Source organism: Miscanthus floridulus, chromosome 19 (genome assembly GCF_019320115.1).
Source record: "Miscanthus floridulus cultivar M001 chromosome 19, ASM1932011v1, whole genome shotgun sequence".
Taxonomy (NCBI): domain Eukaryota; kingdom Viridiplantae; phylum Streptophyta; class Magnoliopsida; order Poales; family Poaceae; genus Miscanthus; species Miscanthus floridulus.
Window position 1 is genome coordinate 109,440,823 of NC_089598.1, and position 16,309 is coordinate 109,457,131.

Below are 16,309 nucleotides of genomic sequence, written 5' to 3' on the forward strand. Positions count from 1 at the left end.
GATTGGAGGAGGTCCATCCCCGTGAGACATCTTTCTCTAGGCGGTTAAGCCTAAAAACATGAGCACGAGGCTCTGATACCAATTGAATGGATCAAGATACCCAAGAGGGGGGTGAATTGGGCTAATTTTAAAATTCTTTGTAATAATTAAACCCTACAGTTAGCCCAATTAACCCCTTGTGCCTAGAAAGTGTTTCTATTGATCTACCGCACAAAAGTTTAGCAAACTATGTTCCAATCCTACTCTAGCATGGCAATTCTATGAATGTAAATGACAAGAATTGAATTGCTCAAAGTAAATGATCAAAGTAAAGAGAGAAGAAGGAATGTGGTGATGTTTTGCCAAGGTATCGAAGAGTCGCCACTCCCCACTAGTCCTCATTAGAGCACTCGCGCAAGGGTGTAGCTCTCCCTTGATCCACGCAAGGATCAAGTGCTCTCTATGAGTTGATTCTTTGACACTCCATCACGGTGAATCACCCACAACCGCTCATAACTCGAGTTGGGTCATCCACAAGCTTCGTCGGATGATCACCAAACTTCCAATCACCATCAAGCCATCTAGGTGATGGCGATCACCAAGAGTAACAAGCATGAACTCTCACTTGACCACGACAAGCCTAATGAGAAGGGTGGATGCACACTTTGCTACTCTTGCTTTCACTAATGAGGGCTCTCTTTGGGATTCTCAAATCTCAATCATCTCACTAGGACCTTACTCTTCTTGGCACTCTCAAGGGTGTTTCTCATTTGAGCATTTGAGCTCTAGTCTTCTCTTCTGCCATCGTCTAACCTAATCATCATCTCTCAAACTTTTGCTACCTAGCTATGACAAACCCCCTATAGAAAGCAAGTATCTCCGCCATGCTGTTCTCAAGTCTATTGGCTGGTGGTGGACTCATTTGAGCATTTGAGCTCTAGTCTTCTCTTCTGCCATCGTCTAACCTAATCATCATCTCTCAAACTTTTGCTACCTAGCTATGACAAACCCCTATAGAAAGCAAGTATCTCCGCCGTGCTGTTCGCCATGTATAGGCGGGCGGATGACGTCGGCTCTGCATCACTGTGAGCGTGTGTGTGTGTCATTTGCCGGATGAACTGGCTTAACTTTTTTGGAGCTATGTCATTTGCCTGATGAGGTGTGTCTACCTCCAACCTTTCCACCTTAGGAATGTCACACCTATGGCATAGAGAGATTTTTTATCCATCTCTATCCAATAAGCTTAATTATTTTGTTCTTTTGGCCGCTGAATATTTTTTAATCCACTCATCTTCTTCCTTTTTCAAGATTAAATAAAAAACAAGATGGAAGACAAACTCACAGTTCCATGGAACATGATGAATTGCTCAACAATATAATAGACCCTCTATGTGGTCATGCACAGTATAAGGCCAGTCTCAATAGGAGTTTTGTAGCTCTGTGTTGGGTATCGATATTAGGGATATCCAAAGCAAGGAAGTTAGCACCCACGCTGACTTTCCTGGATGGCTCAAGACGTATTAAAAGGTCTCGCCTGACCCCAATGCCATGGGCTCTGTCTTGCCCAACCTCAAGGCCCTAGGCTCCATCTCGCCCGACCCCTTGGGTGCAGGCTCTGTCACGTCCGACCCCAAGGACGTGGTTTCCGTCTCGCCCAACCTTGAGGCCACGGGCTCTATCTCGCCTGACCCCTTGGGTGCGGACTCTGTCTCGCCTGACCTCAAGGATGCAGGTTCCGTCTCGTCCAATAGGGACCCATACCACCGCCAACTACTCTAGGTCCAAGCTATGGGCCTGGGTCAAAACTCTAACGCCAGGGAAAATGCTAGCATGCCTCGATGTAACACATGGCCATGACGGGCCATACCTAGGGATTCACATCAAGAACAGTGTCGAACGTGATAGTGTTGTTCTGCCTAATCCTCGTATAGATGCTGACAGGCACGTCATTTCACCATGATGTCCGCCGAGATGGAGTGGAACGCCATGACCGGCAGATGACGCTTGCGCATGGCGCTACTGATGAACAGGACCACGAGATGGAGCTATCCCTATTGACATCTACAGGATCAGCGGGACCCGCATGAAGGAGAAGAAGGACCCGGCAATCCTAGAATCCTTCTTCTCTATCTCATTCTTCTCCTTTTCCTCCTCTATAACCCACGCTTTCCCTTCACCTATAAAAAAGGAAGTAGGGTGCCCCACGTTGGGAGATCGGAACACAAGAGCATGACACGAGCACACGACTAAGCAGCAAGCGAGCTCTTAGCACCCATTCACTCGTTCCACCAAAGACTTGGGATCTGTTCCTGATCTCGCCTATTTGTAAACCCTACTGCAAACCAAGTGCCGGTAATATGAGCAGCAGTGAACTGGACATAGGGATGTTTTGTCCGAACCAGTATAAACCCTTGTGCCCTTCGAGCACACCATCCGAGTCAGACGCGTAAATACAAATTTATTCATCGATGGTTCGAAAACACCGACAATTGGCACACCATGTAGGGGCTTTTTGTGTGTCTTGACATCCACATCAGGCCTCGGATGGCTAGTCATAGCGTCAGCTGGGTCCTGGGTGTGCACATGCGCTTTGGGAACCTAGACTTCATCGTTACGACGGAGGGAGAGTTGGCACAGGTTCTTGCCGCCGTCCAACCTCTCCACTCTGCTGGCCTCGATGCGATCACCGAGGCGCTTGTGGAGCTGCAGCTGCACACATAGGAGGCCCATGCCCTAGGAGCGACCATCTCCTTGGCTTCGATTACGAGAGGCTAGAGCACCAGCTCAGTGCCTTCTTGGGACCTATGCCGCCTCACCTTCTCGTTCGCTAATGTCATGACGCAACTTGCCAAAGAAGAGCCACTCTCCTCAGAATACCTCTTTCAGAGCACCCCGACAGTGCTCCCGTTCGGTCTACGCAATGTCGCAAAGACCGTTGGCCACCTTGTGGCACAGTGCACACCCCCATCCCCTACGAATGATGAGTTTGTCGGGATGACCGAATACATCACGGAATCTTTCCATGACCTTGTCGTGGAAGAATCGGAGTCGCCCTCTGGCTCTGACTCTAGCAGGGGGAGCCATCACCCCTTGTGAGAATGTTTCATGGTAGGTACCCCCGAGGGATACATCAAAAGCATCTATGAGGGAGGGGCTACCCCAATAGATGACCTCGACAATGAGGTTGAGGGGATGTAGGGGCCCCACCTCGCTTGCGAGTAGAGTAGCTGAGGGCACGACACCAAGAGCTCAAAGAAGCATGACTCCAGCTCGAGCAAGAACGCGCAAAGCTCGAGCGAGAGATCAAGCGGCACGGAGACGGTGGCCGTGCGCATGCCATGGCCCACGATGTGAACCAGAGGATCATTGAGGATGATGAAGCCCTCCCACACTTCACCTGGACAAGCTAGAACATTGCTATCATGGCAGCCTTGCTCTGAGGGCTTTCGAGGCCCGCGGCACTCGAGGATCGTTGGGCTCATCATGAGATTTGCACGCTACTCAAGCGTGCGGTGGCGTAGCAGGCCAAGAGCTCGCTGTCCCGATGACATGAGCTAGGTGGTAGCCAGCATGCACCCTTAGACTGACCCGGTAGGGATATGTCAGTCCACCAAGCATAATGAGGTGGTAGGCCACACGCTGCACCCCCAGCGCATGAGTGTCTTGGCCTCCACCATGATGTGCGCGACACCCTGGATGCCCATAGACATGCCTATGGCAATGAGAGGGAGGAGGCTAGCCACGGCTACCACCCATGTCGTGGCAGACACTATGACAGCGACGAGGACCGAAGCCCAAGCCCCAACTTGTCGAGACCTTAGGCCTTTGGCCGACACATCCTCAATGCCATCTTCCCACCGTGGTACCGACCGCCAACTAATATCCTAAAATACTCTAGGGAAACAAACCCCGAACTGTGGCTCGAGGATTATCGGCTTGCTTGCCAAGCCAGTGGAGCGGATAGTGACAATTTCATTATTCGCAACCTTGCAATGTTCCTAGCCGATTCAGCGCGAACGTGGTTGGAACACCTTTCGCCCAACCAAATCCAAAGTTGGGCGGACCTAAAAGAAAACTTTGTGGGAAACTTCCAAGGCACATATGTGCATCCTAGGAACCCATGAGATCTCAAAAACTATAGACAGAAGTCTAGGGAAACTCTTCGTGGGTACATCCAGCGCTTCTCCCGGTAGTGCAACGAGCAGCCCGACGTCACCGACGTCGATGTTATAGGAGCTTTCCTATCTAGGACCACCTGCGAGTCCCTAGTTCACCAGCTAGGATGTAAGGGCCCGCAAATCACCAAGGAGCTCCTCAACATCGCCACCAGCCATGCCTCAGGCGAGGAGGTGGTCGGGGTGATTTTTGACCACCCTAAGGGCAAGGCAAAGCGGGACAAGGACGGTAGCGATGGAGCCTCCAACCACCCCAACAAGAAGAAGAACAAGCAGGGTACGTGGGCTCGCTCATGGCCACTACCAACAGTAAGGGGGGTTAGAAACCCACCGAGGGTACCCTGGACCACTTTGAGAAGCTACTCAAAGGGCTATGCCCGAACCATGCTTTCCCCATCAAGCACCTATACAAGGACTATGTCCACATGAAGTGGTTCTTGTCCGAAGGCTCCAACAAGGGGGGCATAGGTAGGAGCCCAAGCCGGCCATAGATGATGCCGAGGGGAAGGACGGTGGATTTTTGACACTGGATGGCTACCTCATGATCTTCGGAGGGTCGGCGACCTATGACTCCAAGCGCCATCAGAAGCTTATGCGCTGCGAGGTGTATATGACCGAGGTGGCCACGCCTTCCTTCCTCCGATGGTTAGAGTACGCCATAACCTTTGATCGGATCGACCACCCAAAAAGCGTCCCATAGCCAGAAAGATACCTGCTCATGGTCGACCCGATCATCAGCACGAAGCGACTCACCAAGGTGCTATTGGATGGAGGCAGTGGCCTCAACATCATGTATGTTGAACGCTTGACGCCATGGGCATTGACCGATCACGCATCTAGCCAACCGGGGCGCCTTTCTATGGCATCATGCCTAGAAAGCAGGCCATGCCACTTGGGCAGATCAATCTACCATCACCTTCGGGAATCTAACTAATTATAGGATGGAGACCCTTACCTTCGAGGTGGTCGAGTATCCTGAGACGTCCATGCTATGCGAAGTTCATGGTCGTCCCCAACTACACGTATCTAAAGTTGAAGATGCTAGGTCCATGTGAGGTCATCACCATCGGCACCTCCTTCTAGCGCGCCTACGAGTGCGAGGTCGAGTGCTATGAAAATGCCGTGGCAATTATCACCTCCAAAGAGCTTGCGGCCATTAGGGAGGAGGTCATCGAAGAAGCACCCGACCCCAAGCAGTCGGTCGGGTCTTTTGAGTCTGTAGAGGGCACCAAGGAGGTCCTCATAGACCCTAGCGGCTCCTAGGGCAAAGTGGTGCGCATCAGAACCATATTTTCCTCCAAATAGGAAAGCACACTTGTAGACTTCCTCCACGCCAACAGAGATATCTTTGTGTGGAGACCCTTGGACATGCCAGCCATTTTGAGAGAAGTCACTGAGCATGCCTTGAAGATTAGGCTAGGCTCCAAGTCGGTGAAGCAGCGCCTACGTCACTTCGATGAGGATAAGCGCAGGGCCATCGGCGAGGAGATTGTGAAGCTTTTGGCAGTCGGGTTCATCAAGAAAGTATACCACCCCGAGTGGTTAGCCAATCCCGTTCTTGTATGAAAAAGAGTGGAAAATAGAGAATGTGTGTTGACTACACGGGTCTCAACAAAGCGTGTCCAAAGGATCTATTTCCTCTGCCATGCATAGACCAAGTAGTCGACTCAACCTCAGGGTGTGAAACCCTTTGCTTCCTTGATGCGTACTCTAGGTACCATCAAATCATGATGAAAGAGTCCGACCAGCTCACGACGTCTTTCATCACCCCGTTCGTGTTGTTCTGCTACGTCACAATGTTGTTCGGTCTGAAAAACACGGGGGCTATGTATTAGCGTTGTATACTCAAGTGTTTTGGTGACCTCATCGAGCAAACCATTGAGGCCTATGTAGATGACATCATGGTCAAGTCCAAACAGGCTGACCAAGTCATAGCTGACCTAGAGCAGACCTTCGTAAAACTCTGAGCAAACAGCATCAAACACAATCCTGAGAAATGTGTTTTTGGGGTCCCAAGGGGTATGCTATTGGGTTTTATCATCTCCGAGCATGGCATCGAAGCCAACCCGGAGAAGATCTTGGCCATCATGAGGATGGGCCCGATTCAGAATATAAAAGGGGGTACAACGAGTTACAGGGTGCATCACCGCGCTCAGCCATTTTATCTCATGCCTTGACAAATGAGGTCTCCCCCTCTATCGGCTTCTGAAGAAAGCCGACCATTTCAAATGGATGCCTGAGGCCTAGGAGGCACTTGACAAGGTCAAGCAGCTCCTAATGATGGCCCCGATCCTAGTCCCCTGACCGATGGGGAACCACTCATGTTCTACATTGCAGCCACCACACAAGTGATCAACATCATCCTGGTGGTAGAATGGGAAGGGGAGGGACACGCCCTCAAAGTATAGTGTCATGTGTACTTCGTTAGCGAGGTCTTGTCCGATTTCAAGACTTGCTACCCCCAAATCCAAAAACTCATGTATGTCGTCCTTATCACCAAGAGAAAGTTGCGTCACTACTTTGAGTCACATTAGTGATGGTCATGATGTCCTTTCCTCTCGGCAAGGTCGTCCAAAACCAGGATGCCATAAGAAGAATCACGAAGTGAGCACTCGAGCTGATGGGTCAAGGCATTTCATATGCCCTTCGTATGGCCATCAAGTCCCAAGTGCTGGCTAATTTTGTTGCAGAGAGGATCGAGATCCTAATGCCACCAGCAGTCATCGATCAAGAGTACTAGACGATGTACTTCCATGGATCACTGATGAAGAAAGGCGTCGGTGTAGGGCTAGTCTTTGTTTTACCCCTCGAGGTACGCATGAGGTACATGGTTCGCATACATTTCCCCTCCTCCAACAATGTGGCCGAATATGAGTGTCGATGCGGGACCCACAGGATACCCCGCAAGGGAGAAAGAAGATCTAGTCCAACTAGGATCCTTCCCATGTAATCTTAGTAGTAGAACTATTAAGTAATCCTACCAGGAAACCTCATTGTAAACCGACTAGGACTCTGGCCTCCTGACTATATAAAGGAGGGCAGGGCTCCTGAGGCAAAGAGAGAACAATTGTACGACACAACACTTGACAATCAATCCAACGCAAAGGCTAAGGCCGACTGGACGTAAGGTTGTTACTCGATCTACGATCGAGGGCCTGAACCAGGATAAATCGGCTGTCTCTTGCGTTAACCATCGAGTTCGGCATACGCCGAAGCCCGAACATACTGCCCCGGGTACCCCCGTGGCAGGCTATCGGTGGTAAAACATCGACAGCTAGCGCGCTAGGTAGGGGCTTTCGGCGACTTTGCATCCGAGAGCTCGATGGACCTCGACAACACAATCTTCCCGACGGGATCAACTTTCATCCTCGGCTCATGGATCTGCGAGGCAGACAACAACGGCAAGCTTCAAAGCCATCTCCTCAAAGATCCAGATCATCTTGAAAAAGTTCCTATTTCAGCAACTGCAACGGATCAGCTCACCAGAAGATTCACGCAGCTCATAGTATCCGATTCAAATCAGATTTCACGACCACTCATATCCGATTCGAATTCAAGCTCTAAGGCGAAGTTTTATCCGAGTGCTTTCTAGAAACCGAGTTCTCTTTTGGAAAGATTCCAGAGCACAACCCGAAACAACTCGGATTACCCCTAGAGTTCTCTCAAGAAGTCGAGTTCTTTTCCATTTGGGCTCGACAACATGGCAAAATCCTATCAGGGACAGGTCGAAAGATCTTTCAATCCTAGATTCGGGATACCACTGACAGGAGCTCAGGAGGGTCTCGTGCTAACGATAACATCGCAGGACTGTATCATCCACTGGCCGGGTTCCATTCCTGAGGATAGCGGAACCCAACTAGTCGGCACATCAACAACAGCTATTCTACCTTACCAAGAAGGAGACTCGATCTACGACACCGAGGCATCTACTAAAGTTATCAGCGACTCCGACAGCATGAAAACTAACGCCAATAACAGAACGACTCATGCGCGAGAAGTGCTCATGGTTCAACGACCGCGGTCACCATTAAATCCCCCAGAAGCACCCGATGTCAGATCATCAGATGAATCAGAATCCAACATATCACCTTTTGCCCAGGGCTACGACGGAGAAACAGATAGTCAGAGACAAGCTAGAGAAAGAAAAAACAAGTTGAAGCAAGGGCGTCAACACCGTGCTAGGCAGCGCAGGGAAGCTTGGATCAGATACGAGTCAGAATTGGCTGAGTACGACAAAAGAAAATCGCAACGAGAAGTCGAGGGGAGACGCACGGTGAATACACCTTACGATAAGATTCGAGAAGCATTAGAAGAACTCGGAACAACTTCACATCCCGGTGAGAAGTATGAACAGCTCCAAGACTTGCTCCGATCGACGATCCTGAGAACGCATGAAGAGAGAGCTTGATCAAGACTACCCGCCAGATCAACAACCCACAGGCAAGAAGATCAAAATCAAAGGAAATCCGCTTTCGAAAGACTTGGGCCGGGTGGAAGCCATGACGGAGGAAGTAGGAAGGAACATAATCAAGGCCACCGATTTGAACAACCAAGGAAGACTAGGAGTAGGGTACCTACCTAGACAACCTCGCGAGATTATTCCCATAAAAACGATAGTTAGCCAGAAGAAGGTGCCGAATCCGAATTCAAAGAAACCAAGACACACGACAGATTCCCCTGTTTCGTGAACAGGCTTGCATTGGTACGATTACCTCACAAATTCAAACCGTCTAACCACTCCAAGTATGATGGCAAAACTGAACCAAGGCAATGGCTCAGAATATATTCACAATCAATTGAACTAGCCGGAGGAGACAACGATATCAAAACTCTGTTCTTTCCTATGGCACTGGAAGCCATGCCTCTCCAATGGTTCGACAAACTGAACCCAGGATCTATTAGAAATTGGGAGGATTTGCAAAGAGCTTTTTGTGAGAATTTTGCAGGAATCATCACACATCCAATCACTCATGCGGAACTAAAAGGACTCAAGCAAAAGGGAGGTGAAAGTCTCAGAAACTACTATCGACGATTCGGCGAACTACGAGCTCAAGTGCATGACATAACCGAATGAGAAGTAATTGAAGCTTTCTCTCATGGAATCATGGCTAGGTGGCAATTCCAAGACTTCTGCAAAGAAAATCTGAGAAACAATGAAGAATTCAGACGTACAGTAGAAAAGATGATTACTGCAGAAGAAAAAACACGAGAGAGGTTCCCGGACAGAAGCAACCAGGACAACTCAGACAAGCGAAATCACCGAAATAGCAGACATCCAGAAAGAAAATGTAAACCAGACAATACTGTGGCAATGGCCGACAAATCAAAGAAGTTTCCCAAACCCAGAAGATATGATGACATTGAAAACATACGTTGCCCATTGCACCCTGGCGGGAGGCACACCATCGGAAATTGCTACACTTTCAACGATCGATACACAAGAAAAGATAGTATGGAAAACACCAAAGAGGACAATCAGAAAAGAGAAGAAGACAACCACGAGGACAAAGGATTCCAAAAACCCAGGGGAACGGTAGCAGTGATTTTATATATTGCGGCAACTCCTACCGTAATCAGCACAGCAATAGTCATAGAAAGAGAAGAACAAGGGCGCGTGTATAAAGTGCAACGTCCCGTATACTACATCAGCGAAGTACTGTCAGAATCCAAAATTCGGTACCCGCATGTACAAAAACTACTCTACGCTCTACTCATCACCTCACAGAAGCTTCGCCACTATTTTGAAAGCCACAAGATTACCGTGGTGACAGATTTTCCACTCGGAGACATCCTACGCAATAAAGATGCCACGGGATGCATATCCAAATGGGCAGTCGAAATCGGAGCTCTTGACATCAATTTCACCCCACGGAAAGCAATAAAATCTCAAGCCCTCGCCGATTTCGTGGCCGAATGGACAGAGATTCAACAGCCTTTATCAGATACAATCCTTGACCACTGGAAGATGTACTTTGATGGTTCACTCAAACTAGGCGGGGCTGGTGCAGGTGTTCTCCTCATTTCTCCAGAAGGAAAACAACTCAAGTACGTCCTTCAGATATTATGGCAAGCTACAAATAACAAAGCAGAATATGAAGCCCTCATCCACGGGCTACGAGTCGCGATTACCCTCGGAATAAAAAGATTACTCGTATACGGCGATTCAGCAGTGGTCATCAACCAAGTCAACAAAGATTAGGACTGCACCAAAGAAAACATGGGTGCTTATTGTGCTGAAATACGGAAACTCGAAAAACACTTCCAAGGATTAGAAATTTTACACGTACTACGCGATTCTAACATTGCAGCAGATGTCCTTGCCAAGCTCGGATCAGACAGAGCAAAGGTTCCACCCGGCGTATTCATAGAAGAGCTATCAGCTCCCTCTATCAAACAACCCGGTGAAACAACACAAGAAATCCAGGCTAAAGGCGTTTAGATCCTGATAATGAACACTTCATGGACCCAAGTTTTCATTGACTATATCAAAGAAAACAAATTACCAGCAGATAAGGCAGAAGCCACCCAAGTTGTTCGCAGAAGCAAAAACTACGTTCTAGTAGGAGATAAACTTTACAGAAGAGCAGCATCATCAGGAGTACTCCTAAAATGTGTCTCATTTGAAGAAGGTAAAGAGATCCTAGACGAAATACACTCAGGTTGCTGTGGAAATCATGCCGCCTCAAGGACACTGGTTGGCAAAGCATTTCGCACCGGATTCTACTGGCCAACCGCTTTGAAAGACGCAGAAGAACTTGTCAGAAAATGCAAAGGTTGCCAAATGTTTGCAAGACAAGCCCATGTACCAGCTCACAATCTTATCTGCATCCCACCCGCTTGGCCTTTTTCCTGCTGGGGGCTAGATCAAGTAGGACCCCTGAAAAAAGCAAAAGGCAGCTTCGAGTACATCTATGTGGTAATTGACAAGTTCACCAAGTGGATTGAATACAAACCACTCGCGAAATACAGCGCAACCAAAGCAGTCGAGTTCATCCAAGACATTATGCACCGCTTCGGCATGCCCAATCGAATCATCACAGATTTAGGCTCCCCCTTCACAGCTACAGAGTTCAGGAGCTGGGCACAAGACTGTGGTTTCAGTATAGACTATGCGTCTGTTGCACATCCAGAAGCCAACGGACAAGTAGAAAGGGCTAATGGACTCATACTAGCCGGATTAAAACCAAGGTTATACGAAGAACTAGTGGACTATGGGTCCAAATGGATTGAAGAATTACCGAAAGTAGTATGGGGGCTACGAACTCAAATAAGCAGAGCAACAGGCCACTCACTCTTCTTCCTAGTTTACGGGTCAGAGGCCGTACTACCCGCCGACTTGATCTGGACATCCCCAAAAATAGAACAATACGATGAAGGAGAAGCAGAACACACAAGAAGATTAGAACTCGACAGCTCAGAAGAAGTCAGAGTAAACGCTACCCTCCAATCAGCCAGATACCTACAAGGTTTAAGATGGCATTACAACAAGAGTACCCAACCTCGATCACTACAAGTCGGAGACTTGGTACTAAGAAGGATACAGAAGACTGACGGACGACATAAGCTACTCAGTCCATGGGAAGGTCCTTTCATTGTCACAAAAGTCACCGGACCAGGCACATACAAGTTAATAACCGAAGATGGAAAAGAAGTTAGCAATACATGGCACATCAGCCAGCTAAGAAGATTCTACGTGTAAAAACAACTCAAGAAAAAACAGATATGCAAGCCACAAGGGACCAACATTCACAATCAACGAAAAGCAATACTCTTCAGCAACATATGTAGTAGTTTATACTCATGATCAATAAAGATGACATTCGTCCACAGCATGTCTTGTCATGACTTTCAACGAGTTGTTTTCACGAAACAAAAAGCAAAATGGCTGAAAACATGCCTGAGCATCTCGGCCGAGAGCAAAATAGCTGAAAAAACGCTTGAGCCCGCCGATGAGGGTAGCTAAAAGCTAACACCCGAAACAAAAAGCAAAATGGCTGAAAACATGCCTGAGCATCCCGGCCGAGAGCAAAATAGCTGAAAAAACGCTTGAGCCCACCGATGAGGGTAGCTAAAAGCTAACACCCGAAACAAAAAGCAAAATGGCTGAAAACATGCCTGAGCGTCCCGGCCGAGAGCAAAATAGCTGAAAAGATGCTTGAGCCTGCCGATGAGGGTAGCTGAAAGCTAACACCCGAAACAAAAAGCAAAATGGCTGAAAACATGCCTGAGCATCCCGGCCGAGAGCAAAATAGCTGAAAAGATGCTTGAGCCCACCGATGAGGGTAGCTGAAAGCTAACACCCAAAACAAAAAGCAAAACGGCTGAAAACATGCCCGAACATCCCGGCCGAGAGCAAAATAGCTGAAAAGATGCTTGAGCCCGCCGATGAGGGTAGCTAAAAGCTAACACCCGAAACAAGTCGACCAAAATTTAACTTCAAAAGACCCTCCAGCACTTCGTTCCGAAAAGCAAGAGGCTCGGGGGCTACATCCAGATAGGAATAGGAATACTTTTTTCTTTAGAAAAGCACGAGCGCCACTCAAGAAAGCACTCGGATGCCGAAGTTTGTCAAGGCAACATTCTATACCGAGTCGTTTCACATAGCGCAGGCGAAAGGTTGTTAACGCAAAGATCTACATCTAACAAGTCATAGCACGGACAAAGCACTCGACGGATCACAAGGGAGAAAGAAAAGAAAAGTACTCGACAAATCGAGGGGCCTCGTCAGAATAATGCACAGAGTTGTTTTACGGAGCAGAGACGGGAACAGGACAAGGTACTCAGCAAGTCAAATAACTTCAACCGCACCCAGGCAAAGAATACATCAACAAAAATAAAGAATCTTCATTTAAAAAGGAGTGTAATATTACAAGAGGATGCTCAATTGAGTCAGGCATTGTCATCAGAAAGGGAAATATCAATACTTAGACTATCTACAACCCTACTGGCTAGATCTTCGACCTCAGGCTCCATCCTTTCAACGGCGTCAAGATATTCTTGGCTATCAGCTTCTTCCGCTATCTTGGAGAGAGGCGCCTCTGGAGCAAGGACCCGGACCTGGGCCAGCACATTCTTGGTACATACTTGGGCACACCTCTTCGCGAACTCTTGGAAACGAGTCGGAATCCGGGGAATGAACTGCGCCCAAGATTGCTCGTCATCCGCCGAAGTCCGAAGGACATCGGCTACTGAACGAAAAGATTTCCACAAAGCATTCCAATTCTCAGTAGCCGTCGCCAGCTTCCCGGACAAGTTTTCAATAGTTTTTTGGGCCTGCACAAGATCTCTGTCAGCTCCGCGCCTAATCAGCTTAGCAAGGACGAGTTCTTCCTCAGCATGAGTAATTACCTCCTCAGCTTTATTATGACTAGAACGGACAAGAGCCTTCATTTCATCGATACTCTCCGAGAGCTTCTGCTTCTCAACTCGGAGAGCTAGACAGGACACCCAAGAACAAGTCAGCGGGAAAACAAGTCAAAATACAAGAAGAAACAGGCAGAACCCACGGCACCTTTGCATTCATTCTTCGCAGACTCCACCGCAGCATCCCTCTGCTTCTCCGTCTCCACTACCCGGGCGCGAAGGGTCTTCTCCTCCTTCTGGTGCATTTGACGCTCCGTCTCCAACTCAGCCTGGAGGAGGTCAAGATCGGCTTTCAGAGCGTCCACCTCCGAAGACAACTTCCTCTCATTCTCAGATGAGAAGAAGAAGCCAGAATGATCGTGAGAGAAAGACTGAGCAAAAAGAGGCAAAGAGAAACAAGACGTAAGGATAGAAGAGAAACAAGCATGCAAAAAAGAAGTAGCAATAAAACCTACCTGGAGCTTTTCACCAAAAGAAGACGCAAGGGTCGACAAGCTCCCCCAGGCTGCGGTCAGCTCTGATAACCGATGAGTGGCATCGAACTGTTGCACCATGTCACCGGAAATCGAGGGGCCGCCGGAAGCAAGAGAAGGGGAAGGAGAGGCCGGCTGGGGCGAAGAAGGAGTGACCAAGGCAACCTCCAGAGCAGTGCCGGTCCTATGATTTTGAGGGCCCTCTGGTGAACTTGTCGCGACGGCACCTCTTTTCTTAGGTAATATTTTAAAATTTTAACACCTGACCTAAATTACAAAAAAAAACATAACAATATAAGTACAAAGTACTAGAAAAAATTAAACAAAGAAAAAAAACCTAGGGCCTAGACAATTTAGATATGAACTTATTCAGAACCAAGATTCACAAATCACAAAAAGGGCAAAAAGCAATAACCAAGATCAGATGTCGTTGTCTTCGTCGAGCCCTGCTTCAGCTGCCTGGTCACCGCCGTCGTCTGGCTTCTGGAAGACTGGAACTCGAGCATCGGTGTCTCGGTGATCTGCGCTGGTGATCGGCGCTGCGTCTCTCGCAGTCTCCCGTCTCGCCAGAAGTCCGGAAGTCATGACTCACGATTGCTATGTGCGCGTGTGCGGGTGTTGGCAGCTCGGCTCCTTGCCTCCCGGAAAGAAAGAGGCCGACGACCCCTTTTGCTAATGGGCCGCTGCATCTTCTCATTAATCTTAAATCCTAATGGACTATAGCTAAAAGGTACGGAGTATTATATACTTGGGCTTGGGCCCCCATCCTGCGAGGGCCCTCGGCCGTCGCACCTCCTGCCCACCCCTTAGGGCCGGCACTGCTCCAGAGAAGCCGGAGCCAAACCCTCAGAAGGACCCGGCGCGACGGCCACAGTCACCTCCAGAACGGCCAAGTTCGCAACTCCGCTAGGTAGCTCTGAAGCCCCCGTGGCGACTTCATCAATAGAATGTTGTGAGTCCCGAGGCTCGGAACTCGTGGGTACGGCAGGAGGCAGAGAAGAAGTCGATGAAGAAATGAGAGAAGACGAAACACTGAAAGATGATAAAAGGAAGCACCATTAAGAACCAGAGGAAGGAAGATAAAAGCCAAAAAGATAAAGCTAGAATCTACTCACCCAACCACTTTCTTCTTCGCGAAGCCAAGAGAAGGCCTCGCAGGGGGAACCACGACGGCGAAGACGTCCCCGCCACCTGGCGACGGGAGCGGGATAGCCGACAACGGGGCCGCGGAAGAAGCCGGGACTGGAGCCATAGAAGAACTCCGCACCGGAGGAGCGGTAGAACTCGGGACAGAGGCAACCAAAGAACTCGACACTGGAGCTTCAGAAGAAGTCGGCGCGGGAGCCTCGGAAGAACTCACACCTGACCTCCGATTACTTCAAAAAGTTCAAAACTAAAATTCAAAACAAAGAGGAGAAATTCAGTGCAACAAGAACATGAAAAATAACTCACCACCGCATGATGAGGGGGACTTCATCATCCTCTTCTTCCTCAGCCAACGAAACCAGAGCACCTGCTGAAAAGGAGATGAAAAGTACTCGGTTCAAGAGAGAAACAGGAAAATAAAAGAACAAAGAGTATTAAATGTGCTCACCTAAGAGCATGCTAGCAACAACTGGAGTACCTGAGGGAGTACTTGGTTTGTGAGGCTTCTTGGAGACAGGCAAGCCAGATGAAGACCCGTCCATTCGCCCCCTCTTCGGGACACTGCGAGGACCGCGAGGGACTAGACGAGGAACATATTCTTCATATACATCAACAAATCCGGAAGAAACCCCAGGAAGGGCTGTAAAGGTTCGAGACTTACTAATTGCAGAAGTACCAGCTAGGCGATCCCCAGTCTCCGCCACGGCAGGGAGAACATCAAGGGGGATCGGATCGACAAAGTTCCGCCCAAGCTCCTACGAAAAAAGATAAAACACCGAGACAAGGAAAAGCTAAGCAAGAGCGGATGCAGCAAGAATACATAAAGAACTCAAACAAAAAGATAGACAACTCACAGCTGGGGGCGGGTTGATGGCCGAGAACTCAGGGATGGCAGGAGGAATGACGCTCACTCCTTTTAGCATCTTCTGAAGGCGCTCGAGTACCTCCTCACCGGTTAGCTCAAGAGCTGGGACCATGCACGAAGGATCCTCGGCCCCAGAATACTCAAAGCCGAGATGTTCCCGCTCTTTCAGGGGCTGAACCCGGCGACGAAGGAAACTTGAAACAATACCAAAGCCGGTCAAACCCTGCTGTTTCAGCATGTTAATCCTATCAAGGAGTGGCTAGATCGCTTGAATCTCAGCAGGTGACTCAAGCTTCTTGTCCCATCGG

At 48.9% G+C, this 16,309-nt stretch overlaps 1 long non-coding RNA gene across 1 annotated transcript; it reads right to left on the bottom strand.

The window, feature by feature from the left end:
* Positions 1-12,988: 12,988 nt before the first annotated feature.
* Positions 12,989-13,590, bottom strand: LOC136527119 (uncharacterized). Its single transcript, XR_010776678.1, has 2 exons — positions 13,503-13,590; positions 12,989-13,427 (listed from the first exon to the last, which is right to left on the bottom strand). It is a non-coding gene; the product is annotated as an uncharacterized lncRNA (long non-coding RNA).
* Between the last annotated feature and the right edge of the window lie 2,719 nt (positions 13,591-16,309).